Source organism: Phyllobates terribilis, unplaced genomic scaffold (genome assembly GCF_046119375.1).
Source record: "Phyllobates terribilis strain yellow unplaced genomic scaffold, ASM4611937v1 Scaffold_140__1_contigs__length_4765195, whole genome shotgun sequence".
In the NCBI taxonomy this organism is placed as follows: Eukaryota; Metazoa; Chordata; class Amphibia; order Anura; family Dendrobatidae; genus Phyllobates; species Phyllobates terribilis.
This window is the reverse complement of record NW_027362900.1, coordinates 2406592-2420609: the sequence shown is the minus strand read 5'-3', so window position 1 is coordinate 2420609 and position 14018 is coordinate 2406592. Positions and strand designations below refer to the sequence as shown.

General features: G+C 45.9%; 1 pseudogene; it reads right to left on the bottom strand.

Moving 5' to 3' along the window:
* Positions 1 to 809: 809 nt before the first annotated feature.
* LOC141205561 (uncharacterized) overlaps positions 810 to 14018 on the bottom strand; it is a 29682-nt pseudogene continuing 16473 nt past the window's right edge.

Sequence of the window (14018 nt, the reverse complement as noted above, 5' to 3'; positions counted from 1 at the left end):
TACCAGGATAGGGATGAGGGGAACCATGTATACCAGGATAGGGATGAGGGGCCATGCATACCAGGATAGGGATGAGGGGTTATCATACATACCAAGATAGGGATGAGGGGCCATACATACCAGGATAGGAATGAGGGGCCATACATACCAGGATAGGGATGAGGGGAACCATGTATACCAGGATAGGGATGAGGGGCCATGCATACCAGGATAGGGATGAGGGGTTATCATACATACCAAGATAGGGATGAGGGACCATACATACCAGGATAGGGATGAGGGCCCATGCATACCAGGATAGGGATGAGGGGTACAATGCGTACCAGGATGAGGATTGGGGTGCCATGCAAACCAGGATATTGATGAGGTGCCATGCTTACCAGGATAGGGATGAGGGGCTATGCATACCAGGATAGGGATGAGGGGAACCATGTATACCAGGATAGGGATGAGGGGAACCATGTATACCAGGATAGGGATGAGGGGCCATGCATACCAGGATAGGGATGAGGGGTTATCATACATACCAAGATAGGGATGAGGGGCCATACATACCAGGATAGGAATGAGGGGCCATACATACCAGGATAGGGATGAGGGGAACCATGTATACCAGGATAGGGATGAGGGGCCATGCATACCAGGATAGGGATGAGGGGTTATCATACATACCAAGATAGGGATGAGGGGCCATACATACCAGGATAGGAATGAGGGGCCATACATACCAGGATAGGGATGAGGGGAACCATGTATACCAGGATAGGGATGAGGGGCCATGCATACCAGGATAGGGATGAGGGGTTATCATACATACCAAGATAGGGATGAGGGACCATACATACCAGGATAGGGATGAGGGCCCATGCATACCAGGATAGGGATGAGGGGTACAATGCATACCAGGATGAGGATTGGGGTGCCATGCAAACCAGGATATTGATGAGGTGCCATGCTTACCAGGATAGGGATGAGGGGCTATGCATACCAGGATAGGGATGAGGGGCTATGCATACCAGGATTGGGATAAGGGGTACCATGCATACCAGGATGAGGGAAGGGGTGCCATGCATAAAAGGACGGGGGTGAGGGGCCCATGCATACCGGGATAAGGCTGATGGGGCCATACATACCAGGATTGGGGATGAGTCAGCCATGCATACCAGGATGAGGGATGGGGTGCCATGTATACCAGGATTGGGATGAGGGGCTTATGGTTGGATACACCTGGAATGCTATCAAGGGGGTTATTGTTGGAGACAATGACTGAAAGGGGGGAGGGGGTATTGGCGAGGTCTAATGTTTCATTGTAATGTATATTGGAATTCCTTAACATGTGGTATGGGTAATATAGCACACCTATATGTGTATAGGATTATAATGTTTATTACAATATTATGGTTATATAAGAGATTTAAAGAATGTGGAATGTTAATTGTAGGATATAGTGACTGTAAGTTATCAGATGGTAATGGAGAATCTGAAAGGATATATAGGAGAGATGCATGTATGTGATTCATATGGTATGTTATTTTATTATTGTATGTACTGGTTTCTTGTTTTGTCAAAAAGAAAAAAACTAATGAAAAAATCTCATTAAAAATTTATTGGATTAAAAAAAAAAAGAATAGCAAGAAGGCTTCTCCCCTGTGTGAGTTCTCTGGTGCTTAACCAAAGCTGATTTATGGGTAAAACATTTCCCACATTCTGAACATGAAAAAGGTTTCTCCCCTCAGTGAGTTCTCTGGTGCGTAACCAAAACTGATTTTTGGTTAAAACATTTCCCGCATTCTGAACAGGAAAAGGGCTTCTCCCCTGTGTGAATTCTCTGGTGGTTATTAAGATGCGCTTTATGGTTAAAACATTTCCCACATTCTGAACATGAAAAGGGCTTCTCCCCTGTGTGAATTCTCTGGTGGTTATTAAGATGTGCTTTATGATTAAAACATTTCCCACATTCTGAGCATGAAAAGGGCTTCTCCCCTGTGTGAGTTCTCTTGTGTCTAAAAAGATCTGATTTCTGGTTAAAACATTTCCCACATTCTGAACATAAAAAAGGCTTCTCTCCTGTGTGAATTCTCTGGTGGTTATTAAGATGCACTTTATGGTTAAAACATTTCCCACATTCTGAACATGAAAAAGGCTTCTTCCCTGTGTGGGTTCTCTGGTGGCTATTAAGATGTGCTTTCTGGTTAAAACATTTCCCACATTCTGAGCAGGAAAAGGGCTTCTCCCCTGTGTGGGTTCTCTGGTGGCTATCAAGATGCGCTTTACGATTAAAACATTTCCCACATTCTGAACAAGAAAAAGGCTTCTCCCCTGTATGGGTTCTCTTGTGGCTATCAAGAATCATTTTACGATTAAAACGTGTCCCACATTCTGAGCATGAAAAGGGCTTCTCCCCTGTGTGAGTTCTCTTATGTCTAAAAAGATCTGATTTCTGGTTAAAACATTTCCCACATTCTGAACAGAAAAAAGGCTTCTCCCCTGTGTGAGTTCTCTGGTGGTTATTAAGATGAGCTTTATGGTTAAAACATTTCCCACATTCTGAACATGAGAAAGGCTTCTCTCCTGTGTGGGTTCTCTGGTGATTAACAAAAACTGATTTCTGATTAAAACATTTTCCACATTTGGAACAAAAAAATCTATTGTCCGCTGTGTGTATTTTTTGATGTTTAAGAATAGACTTTTCGAGGGTAAAACTATTTCCACTTTCTGAAAGTGAAAATGATTTCTTTCCTTTAGGAGAAGTTTGTTTTGTAATGCTTATTTTATTTTGATTTTCCTTAGTAGTCGGTAATGAATCAGAAGACAGGACCTGTTTCATAGGATCAGATGATTGATGTTTGCTGTGAAGGTATGATGGTATATCTGGAGTAATGGCATTCACTTCAATTGTATCCTGTGGGATCTCAAGATCGTCAGATTTAAAACTCTCCTGTCCCTCTGATCTTCTGGTACAGTCATCTGCCAAGAAAAAAAGACAATTATTAATTTTGAATAAAATATCCTTGAAATTTATATTTTTGAACATTTATACTTAAAATATCTAAACAAACACATCCCTGGGCTACATGCTAATCCAGGAAAATGAAGAGATACATGCTCAAGTTTAAAAATCAATTTTATTAGACACAAATCTAAAAAATAAAGGAATATTTAAACTTGAGTATATATCTCTTCATTTTCCTGGACTAGCATGTAGCCCAGGGATGTGTTTGTTCTTAGATTGATTTAGAAGTGTTATGCAATCTTTATTTTTCTATGAGATTCTTGTGATAATTGTACTTAAAATGTCTGTAGAAATGGCAAGTTATTGACAGAATGACAGTTCACAGTCTAATAGAAAATGTAGCATCGGCGTCTCTGCCCCCTGTCAGGCAGAGACGCCGCCCCCATTACCGCCGTGCTCCTGGCCTGGCGTCTTCCTGCTCCCCTGCTGCTGCTGCCGGCGTGCGCAGCTTCCCGGGCACTGTGCTTAGGGCGCGCTCCCTCCCTCTTAAAGAGGCCGCGCGCGGTCCTAAAGAGTCCCCGGCCAATGACCAGCGGACTTCTCATATATAAGGCACCTCCTCCAAAATGGAGGTGCCCGTGCAAGTTTGTTGCTCTGTGTACTAAACTCTGCTTCCGCCCTCAGGTCCCGCTGCCAGTCTGACTACCAGTCCAATCCGCCAGCCTGACTACCAGTTCAGTCCGCCAGCCTGACTACCAGTCCAGCCTTACAGTTTGCTTACAGCCCAGTCCGCCAGTCTGTCTATGGGCTTGGCCAGTCCGCTTATCCTGAGCCTTTACCTGCCACCTGTCTCCGCCAGCCAGACGGTCTGCCTACGGACCAACCTGCCAGTCTGTCTATGGGCTTGGCCAGTCTGCCTACCTGGAGAACTTACCAGTAACCTGTGGTGCCTGTCAGCCAGCCTACCTGGAGGTCCCTGTCTGTTACCTTCCATACCTACCAGTCCACCTACCTGGAGGCTCCTGCCTGTTACCTGTCATGCCTACCAGCCTGCCTACCTGGAGGCTCCTGCCTGTTATCTGCAATGCCTACCAGTCTGCCTACCTGGAGGCTCCTGCCAGTTACCCGTGGTGTCCTCCAGTCCATCTACCCGGACCACCCGACAGCCTGCCTGCCGTGCTCATCTGCTGTACCGGTCAGTCCTTGCCATCTGACCCATGGCAGTAACCTGCTCTCATACAAGGTTGGTCCCAGAGTGGCACCTGGTCCCTCTGCTCGGTCCCTCCCTGGTTCACGGAGTCGATTGAGCCACCGTGCGACCTTGGTCCGTGTTGATACTTAGTCACACCCCTCTGGTCCCTCCTTGCACCGCAGCACAGAGGTTCCACCACCCGGATCCGTAACAGAAAATCTCATATGATGAACCAATAGATCGTGGTGTCCTACTGTTTGTTCATTCTGCCTCCAAAATATGGAATAAGAAGCCATCAAAAAATGTTATGTAGGCAAAAATTATACTAATAAAAACTTCTACTCATCCAGTTAAAAACAAGTCCCCACTCAGGTCCATCATCTGTCAATGGAAAAACAGAGGTTTCCACGTTATTAGTGGCTCAAAGGCTCTTGAAAAGCAACATGGCTTCCAATCCAGCAATATCCGCTCTCCCAAAGTCAGATCTCCCCCTCACTTCTGAGCCTTGCAGTGCGCCCAAACCACATTTAGCATCCATGTATTTGGCATTACTATAGTGAGAAGAACCCACTTAATTTATAGTGTGTGTCTCCTGGAGCACAATCTGGGCACTATGTGTTATGTAATAAAATTATATATTTGTTATTTTCTCTCTCCAACATCCACTGCGTGCTAATATCCGGAAAGTGCCTGTGGAGACAAAATAGTCACTACTCCTATAGATTATTTCACTGAGGGTTATAATTTCTAAAACTGAGTCACTTTATGGGGATTTCTACTGCTCTGGTTTTCTGCAATTTGGCCACATTAGGGTTTCTGTAAATGGTGTGTCCCATATCCTTTGGGATCTGCTCCTGCGACGTCTGCTTCTGTCACCAGGAGCTTCCTTATTCATCCTGCAGGCACGCTGGTGATGGAGGAGACATCAGAACCAGAAGCTCTGGGCGGAGCAGGCCCTGTCCAGCCACTAAGATTAGGGTGCCTGGTACCTGTAGTATCATCCAGTCTAGCAGTATGGGTGTGTGCTGTCCAGCTGGAGTAATCTGCTCCCTGCTTCAGTCAATTGGAAAGCACCGCACCCTACTAAAGCTGGAAGCATATTGCCGGAAGCTGCCAGATACAGCCTTGTTCTCCTCTGGTTCAGTCCTCTGTGCTCAGCTCCCGACTTGTGTATTTTCTTCCTGTTGTGACCTCGGCCCGTTTACTGACTACTCTTGTGTCTTCTGATTTTGTATTTTCTCTGCCCTCCTGCTTATGACCCGGTTACCTGACTATTCTTCTTGACGATAAAGGGCGATGAGCAAGGCAGTCCCTGGGATCTGGAGTAGATAGCGCCAAGCCTGTTCGTGGTAGCCATCTTTTGATCTTCCAGGTGACCATGAACAGTGCCCCCAATACATTGTGCCTGCAAACTATTCCAGCAAGATCTGCATTCAAATAGCTAAATGGCGCTCCTTCCCTTCTTAACCTGCCATGTGCCCAGACAGTAGGGTACAACCGTATATAGGGTATTGTCGGGTTCAAGAGAAGTTGGAAAATAATTTGTAAGGTCCATTTGTTTCCTATTATCCTTTGTGAAGAATTCCAAAGTAATCACCATATAAAGTGACACATGTCAGATTTAAAAAATGGGGCCTAATTAGGAACACAAAACTGGCTGCGGGAAGGGGTTAAATCAGAGTATTTTGGGCACTAACTACTGTAGTCAAAAACTGTGACTATAGTCAATAACACATCTACTGAAATGATCAAACTCTTCAAAAAGTCTTCATCAGTAATAAATGAGTAACTAGTGGTGAAACCTCTCTGAGGTCTAAACTATGATAAGGGCCAATATTTTCTGTGAGATGAGTTTCAAGATGAAATATTAGACATTGAAGGAGAACTTTTTCTAATACTGCAGAGCTGAGGTGTCTTAAATTTAGATCTCGGGCATTTGCAAGAGGTAATGGAGACCTTCTTTTAAAGACTACCAGAAAGTTACAGAGTCACATAAGTGAGTCAGGCTGATCCCACCACAATAAAGATATCATACAAAATGAACCTGGAAAAAAATACAGAATAAAAGATAAGTTACATCCTCAACAATAACATATGTATCAGGGGAGAGAACTTCAAACCTAAACCAGAGCCGCACTCATTTATGATAAACCATTGGAGCTACTATGAGTCCTGACCAGGAGAGTAGAGAAAGTATTAGCGCCCCCATTTCAGGAGAGATTGTGCAGTAATCTGAATTCCTTAGGATTGAAATCGTAATGTAATTTATGACGTGGAGTGAATCCATGAAACCAGGGCTGGAGCCAACACATCTCCTGCAGGCGTGAATAAATGTATATTACAGCCATCAGCCACGCACAGCTTAGAGATATATCATGGCACAGGTGTAATGTTTTCTGTATAGTTTATCACAATCCTGTTTGAAGTTAGTCGGTTTTAAAAGAAATTGTAAAGTCAGGATAAAGGGAAACTCTGTTGTTATTGTACAGAAATTCACACTTGTCCCTCACTGCACATTTAATGTTGTTGATCATAAAAGTGAAGTTTGGTCAGAAAGACTGGACCTGGTCTTGTAGGGACCATATGAGCACATTCAGCAGTACAGAAGGCAGAGAAGGTAGATTCATCCAATAAGATATCAGGGTTCTAGGAAGCCAACACCATCATTACCCTCCACTTTCTCTTACAGGCCCATCATAATATTATTCTTCAAGTGATTTTCTCACTTGTCAGCACATTCTACGTACGCTGTCATTTGGCTTTGTAGTTTACAGATCTGTGCAGGTAACGGTCAGCGTCATCTAATCCCAGGGGGTAGGTGGATCCTCCAGGTTGTAAGTTCTATAGAAAAGGACTTTCACAATTACAGAAAGTAATGTGAACATTTTTGGATGGAGGAAAATGTGGTCTAGAGGTAAAATGGTGATCACACGATTGTGATACGGCCGGACTACACCACTGATCAAGAAGCCACAGCCGGTGACTGAGAAAAATCTGTGACTTCTCTTCATTTCGTGGTTACTACTCACCTGGGTAGTCATAGGTAGGAATCTCCTCTTTACACCGCTCATCACCCGTCACATATGTCTTAGTACTATTAATATGGGTCAGATCTTCACCCTGAAACAAATATTGTAAAAGTCACAAACAGATGGAGAAGTCCCATCTACGATCAGCTCTAATCCTGCCATCTCCACCGTTCTCATTACACAAGTATAAAACATATAATACTGGTGGATAAAACAAGACTGAGCAGCAAGACCTTCTCAGCCGTCTACACATCATAGGGGAGATCTCATGACACCTTTTCTCCATCTACCTGATGATCCTGAGGAACATTGGGGTCTTCTTGTTTACAGTCCTGTGGAAGAAGAGGATGAGGACATCTCTCTGGTGTTGTCCTCTTACTGGATAGATCTGGAGGAAACACATAAGGGTCGGAATTCATTCTTTACATACAGATAATTATAGGCCGTGTGTATTTAGTCCGGTCTATTACCTGGTGATGTGACGGGCTGGGGAACCTCCATCATGACGTCTTTGTACAAATCTTTGTGTCCTTCTAAATACTCCCACTCCTCCATGGAGAAATAGACAGTGACATCCTGACACCTTATAGGAACCTGACACATATAATGATACAGTCATCCCCCCGATCCCTTCATAGCGTTACCGTATAAAGTCCCAGCATTCCCAGCAGTGTCACCTCTCCAGTCAGCAGCTCAATCATCTTGTAGGTGAGTTCTAGGATCTTCTGCTCATTGATGTCCTCATGTATCAGGGGGTGAGATGGAGGCCCTGTGATTGGGCTCAGGGGTCTTCCCCATCCCTCAGACACAGGGTCCTGACAGCGCTCACTAGAGGTTTTCTTCACTACTGTGTAATCCTGGTTATGGAGAGAGACATTAATAAATCTCACTCCAGACATCTCCAGAGTCCTCACCTCTCCAGTTCTGTCCATCTGTTATTCCCATAGATAAGAATGATGTAATGTGACGTCATCAGAATCTCTCACCTCTCCAGTAAGCCGGAAGAGGATCTCTAGGGTGAGGTGTAATATCCTCTCCGCCATCTTCTTTCTGTCTCTATCCATTCTTCTCTAGGAAAATTATATAGATAAATTATTAGTATCTCATATTGTGGGAATCTGAGTGGATTGAAGATGAGTTGGTGTAAAATATATAAAATTCTGTGTAATAAAAAAATTAATAGTAAGTGAATAATGGGCGCTCACTGCTTGTGGTGCTCAGGAGTAAAATAGTGAAACAGTCCAAATATATATATATATATATATATATATATATATATATATATATATATATATATATACTCTGGCACACAAATTATCATGAAAATGATTTTTTATTATGCAATGACGCAAAGAAAGTTTTCTTAATTTTGATAGACCCCTAATGAACTCAGATATTTCCAACGTTTCGGCCTATCATAGGCCTTTCTCAAGGTATCTGGTGTCTAGTGGGTCCCAGTCTGCGGCAGAGCGGCATCTGTGTGTATCACCAAAAAAAATTAATGGCATTGTGATGCCGGTATAAAGCAATAATGTGGTAGAGCACTTCATATATCTTCAGGTCACAGAGAGATACCTATGTGCTATCAGTTGGGATTACGGAAGTTATAAAATAATTCAAGTAATTTAACAATATAAAGAAACAGCAGTCTTTGTACAGCCAATAAAATATGTTAATGGTTTATTTGTGCACATCTCACCACTCCATGATAAGTTCTGGAAAGAAGAGGTCTTCTATCTCCACCACCTACTCTACACTGTGTGCACGATTATTAGGCAATTTGTATTTTTGATGATTACTTTTATTATTTAACATCTCCAGTGCTGTTGGTCAATCCAAAGGGTAATAAGTCTGAATATTTAAGAAAGTAAAAGTGAGGTGTTGTTTTAGGAGAATATCTCTGTGTCCAGAATTATTATGCAACTATATGAAAAATGTAAATTTTCCATCTTAATTGTTTATTTTCATCTGGTATAGTGAGAATAAGAACCAAACATCTCAATGTCCAAAAATACATTTCTGACATTTAATAAAAATTTATCAGTGACCAATATAGCCACCATTCTTCTCAACACCAGTGATAAGCCATCCATCCATGGAGTCCATTAGTTTCTTAATCTGCTGACGATCATCTTTGTGGGCAGTGTGGCACCCCAGGGGGTCTGGTTGCCACAGTGGTAGAAATACCATGTCTGAGAGTGAGCATGGGTTTTCAAGGTGGGGAGCACATTTGCACGCCACGCTCCTGCCCCAGTCCAGGGAGGGGAGGAACCTGCCCTTTATAAACTGGACCTGGGGCGGGGTTAGTGAGTCTAGTTCCAGAGGAAGGGACAGAGCAGCAGCAAGGGGCTCTGTAGGAGCCAGGAGCTGAAGACCAGGGACTGGAGCAGCAGAGCTCGTCCTGGCAGAAGACGCAGAGAACCGGAGACGGAGGCTGTGGGGATATCTACATCCAGTAGCAGAAACTACCTGGCAGGTGATTTCAGGTCCTCTGTCCATAGAAAGCCCGGAGGCTCAGTCACACGCAAGGGACCGGCACCGCCATCGAGGAGCGGAAGGAACCAAAGGCCCCAAGTCACCAGCCATACGGGTGAGCACCACACGGTACACTCAGGGACGTGGGCTACTACACGACTACAGCAGGGTAGCCAGGAAGAGTGCAGTCAGACGGGAAGGCCTATACCTCCATCTGGTCAGGGGGACTCTTGTTTGCTCACAGACTGACCAGACCTCTAATGTTAGCCAGTACTCCCGGCAGGGCCTTCTTCATTACCAACAGTAAAGACCCTGAACTGCACTGCACGGACTCTGAGTCATTTCTGCTGCGCCCATGCACCACAACCCTCACCATCTATAGACGCTACCCTGAGGCTATACTCCTCCCGTGGGGAGTTATATTACCCTCTGCTGCGCACACAACATCAGCCTCAGCGGTCTGCCCCGCAGCGGCGGTTCTCAGTGACCGCAATCCACGGGTGGCGTAGTCGGACATTTAAACATTGCAAAACCAAATAAACAGATCCGCCACTGGTTTGACCACCCTGAGCCACGGGACCGAGTCGCCGCCACGGAGACTACAACCCCCAGCATTACACAGAGACCCGGCTCCGGGTATTTCCCCACACAAGGCCCAGGGGTGCATCAACTTTGGCGTAGTCGGCAGGATTTCGTGCCCGCAATTACCGGGTACTGCATGCCTGAAAGAAAGACTGTGATATTTATTGTGGTGAAGTTTCCCGCCATCCGCAGCCATTTCCCACCATCCGCCGCCATTTTCACGCCATTGGGCGCCATTTCTGTGACGCCGCGCGGGAAGAAGAGGGGCGTGGACTCCAAAAGCGCACGAGAGCTGAAGCCCCACCTTACGCACTGACGCTGCGCAAGGTCCTGGAAGGAGCCCAGCGGACGCCGACGTCACCAGTGCGCGACACAAGGTCCTCAACCCCGACCATCACCTGCGGAGCCGCGGCCTACGGAGAAGAAGCAACGGAAGGTAGGCCACGGTTAACTAGGGGGGAGTAAGACAACAGGAATGGAGGGAGCTCCAACTGCCAGCACGGGTGCTGCCGCAGTGATGCCGTTCACGATGCCGTATATCCCCGGAGTGGCATGGTTACCCCAGTACTCAGGGGAGTCGCATACCCTGAGCGACTTTAAAGAAAGACTGTATAGCCTATTCAAAGTATACCCCATGTCCGAGGAACAAAAAGTGAGCATCCTTACAGGCCAGTTAATCGGGGCAGCCCAAAGAGAAGTGAAGTCCTGGTCAGCCAGGGAAAAGGGGACTGTAAAGGAAATACTGGCCCGTCTAAAGGACACTTTTGATACCCGCACCTCAGCAGAGATCAAACTAAAATTTTCTGGATGCAAACAGCAGGCCCAAGACAGTATACGGGACTATGCTTTGAATTTGCAGGAGGCCCTGAGAGACATTAAGCAGGCAGACCCTGACAGCGTGCGGAATGAGGATAAGCTGTTGACTGAACAGTTCATTGAGGGTCTACAGTCCAGCGCCCACCGAACCCTGTTGCGTGTAATGGCCTTGCAGAACCCTGATTTGGACTTTGTGCAGTTCAAAGACAGGGCCATCCGGGTGCTCCGAGAACCGGCACCGGGTGGCGCTGTAACCCACAGGCGCTCTGCTATTACCTATCACCAGGAGGCGGCGCCCTTGTCTGCAGAGCCTGTGGGAGCTGATGCACAGGCTTTGGACAAAGACCCGGCTGTAGACCTGCACCATCAGGTCCAAGAACTGACCAAAAGCGTTGCCGCGCTAACCAGAACTGTGCAGTCTTTACAGGTGTCTTCCCCAGGAAAGATCCAGCTGGCTTCCAGCCCTGAGGATGTCCCTTGGAGCCAACGGAGGAGGATCCCATTGTCCAGAGGAAGGCCCAGCAACCGCTATGACCAGGACGGACAACCCATCTGCCGCCGCTGCAACCAACCAGGACATATGGCAAGGTACTGTCATTTAAGCGGGCCCAACCTGGGGCAGAGGGCCGACCCCCAGGCATAAGATCATAAGGCCCATCGAGCTGGCGTGGTAAGTACGTAGGGGGACGACCGGTCTTGCCTGTGGTGCTGGATGGCATCCCTATGAGTGCACTGCTGGACACCGGGTCACAGGTAACCACCATCCCCTATGTGCTTTTTAAGCGGTACTGGAATGACTCAGATATTACCCGCTACCCAGATGAAGATTTGAGCATCATCGCCAACAATGGTCAGCCCGTACCGCAGGTGGGATTCAAGGAGGTGACCATCAAAATTGGTAAAGTTGAACTGCCAGGACAAGGACTGATTATTGTGGACATTGACCGTCGTGAAAGCCACCCTAAGATAACCTTGGGTACTAATGTTATTGAAAATTGTCTTGCAGAGATAATTGTCATATTACAGCAGCTTGCGGTGAATGCCAGCTCCAGCCAGCAGCGTGTCCTACAAAAAGAGATCAGGGCCCTGATGAAAAGGCAACAGGTAGAACTGTCTGGTGGTAAGATTGGTAGCGTTAGGATGAGTGACCCGTTCCCTATCGCCATGCCCCCAAAAATTGAGATGATGATCTGGTGCTGGACTGCAATTGGATTGAGAGGAAGAGACTACCAAGCCATGGTAGAACCCGTCTACTCAGACAGTAGGCCCACCATTTTGACAGCACGGGGGGTGGTCGATGTACGCCATGGGAGTGTACCCGTCCGCATCCTAAACACTGGGGAAAGAGAAGTATCCTTGCCCGGGTATGCCACTCTAGCCAAATTGTTCACCGTTAACCAAAACTCTGTAAAGGTCGTGGAACCCTTGCCTCCATCTCAACCATAGGAGGGTAACGGCTCCAAGAAACAAATGGAGGACTGGTGTCAGAAGCTGCATGTGGGCACCGACTCCACTCCCTCACACCAAAAACAGGGAGTCTACCGGGTGGTGCAGGAGTACGAAAGAGTCTTTAGCAAACACCCGCTAGACTTTGGGCAAGTAAAGGGGGTAGAACACCACATCCCCACGGGAGACCATCCACCCATAAAGGAAAGATACCGAACGGTCCCCCCTCAGAATGCCAAGGGAATGTTGCGAGAAATGAAGGAAGCTGGGGTAATCAGGGATAGCTGTAGCCCCTGGGCAGCTCTACTAGTTCATGTGAAAAAGAAAGATGGCACTATGAGAATGTGTGTAGATTACAGAAAGGTCAACCGTATCACACACAAAGATGCGTACCCATTACCTAGGATAGAGGAATCTTTAGCTGCATTAAAGTCTGCTAACTTCTTCTCCACTTTGGATCTTACTAGCGGGTACTGGCAGGTTCCTGTAGCAGAGGCAGACAAGGAGAGGACCGCGTTCACCACCCCGATGGGTCTCAGCGAATTCAACTGTATGCCATTCGGGCTCTGCAACGCGCCAGGAACCTTCCAGCGGTTGATGGAGTGCTGCCTGGGGCACAGGAATTTCGAGACGGTCCTGCTATACCTGGACGATGTCATCGTGTATTCCAAAACATACGAGGACCATCTGAAACACCTGGCAGAGGTGTTTGACGCCCTGGCAGGCTACGGCCTAAAGGTGAAACCCTCCAAGTGTCATCTACTGAAACCAAGGGTACAGTACCTGGGACACGTGGTGAGTGCTGACGGAGTAGTTCCAGACCCTGATAAGATCACAGTGATTAACCCCTTAAGCCCCGCGGGTGGTTTGCACGTTAATGACCAGGCCAATTTTTACAATTCTGACCACTGTCACTTTATGAGGTAATTACTCTGGAACGCTTCAACGGATCCCCCTGATTCTGAGACTGTTTTTTCGTGACATATTGTACTTCATGATTGTGGAAAAATTTCTTCGATATCACTTGCGTTTATTTGTGAAAAAAACGGAAATTTGGCGAGAATTTAGCAATTTTCAAAATTTTAATTTTTAAGCCCTGAAATCAGAGCGATATGTCACACAAAATAGTTAATAAATAACATTTCCCACATGTCTACTTTACATCAGCACAATTTTGGAACCAAAATTTTTTTTTGTTAGGGAGCTATAAGGGTTAAAAGTTGACCAGCGATTTCTCATTTTTCCAACGAAATTTACAAAACCATTTTTTTAGGGACCACATCACATTTGAAGTCACTTTGAGAGGTCTTTATGACAGAAAATACCCAAAAGTGACACCATTCTAAAAACTGCACCCCTCAAGGTGCTCAAAACCACATTCAAGAACTTTATTAACCCTTCAGGTGCTTCACAGGAATTTTTTGAATGTGGAAGAAAAAAATGAACATTTAACTTTTTTCACAAAAATGTTACTTTAGACCCAATTTTTTTTATTTTCACAGGGGTAACAAGAAAAAATGGACCC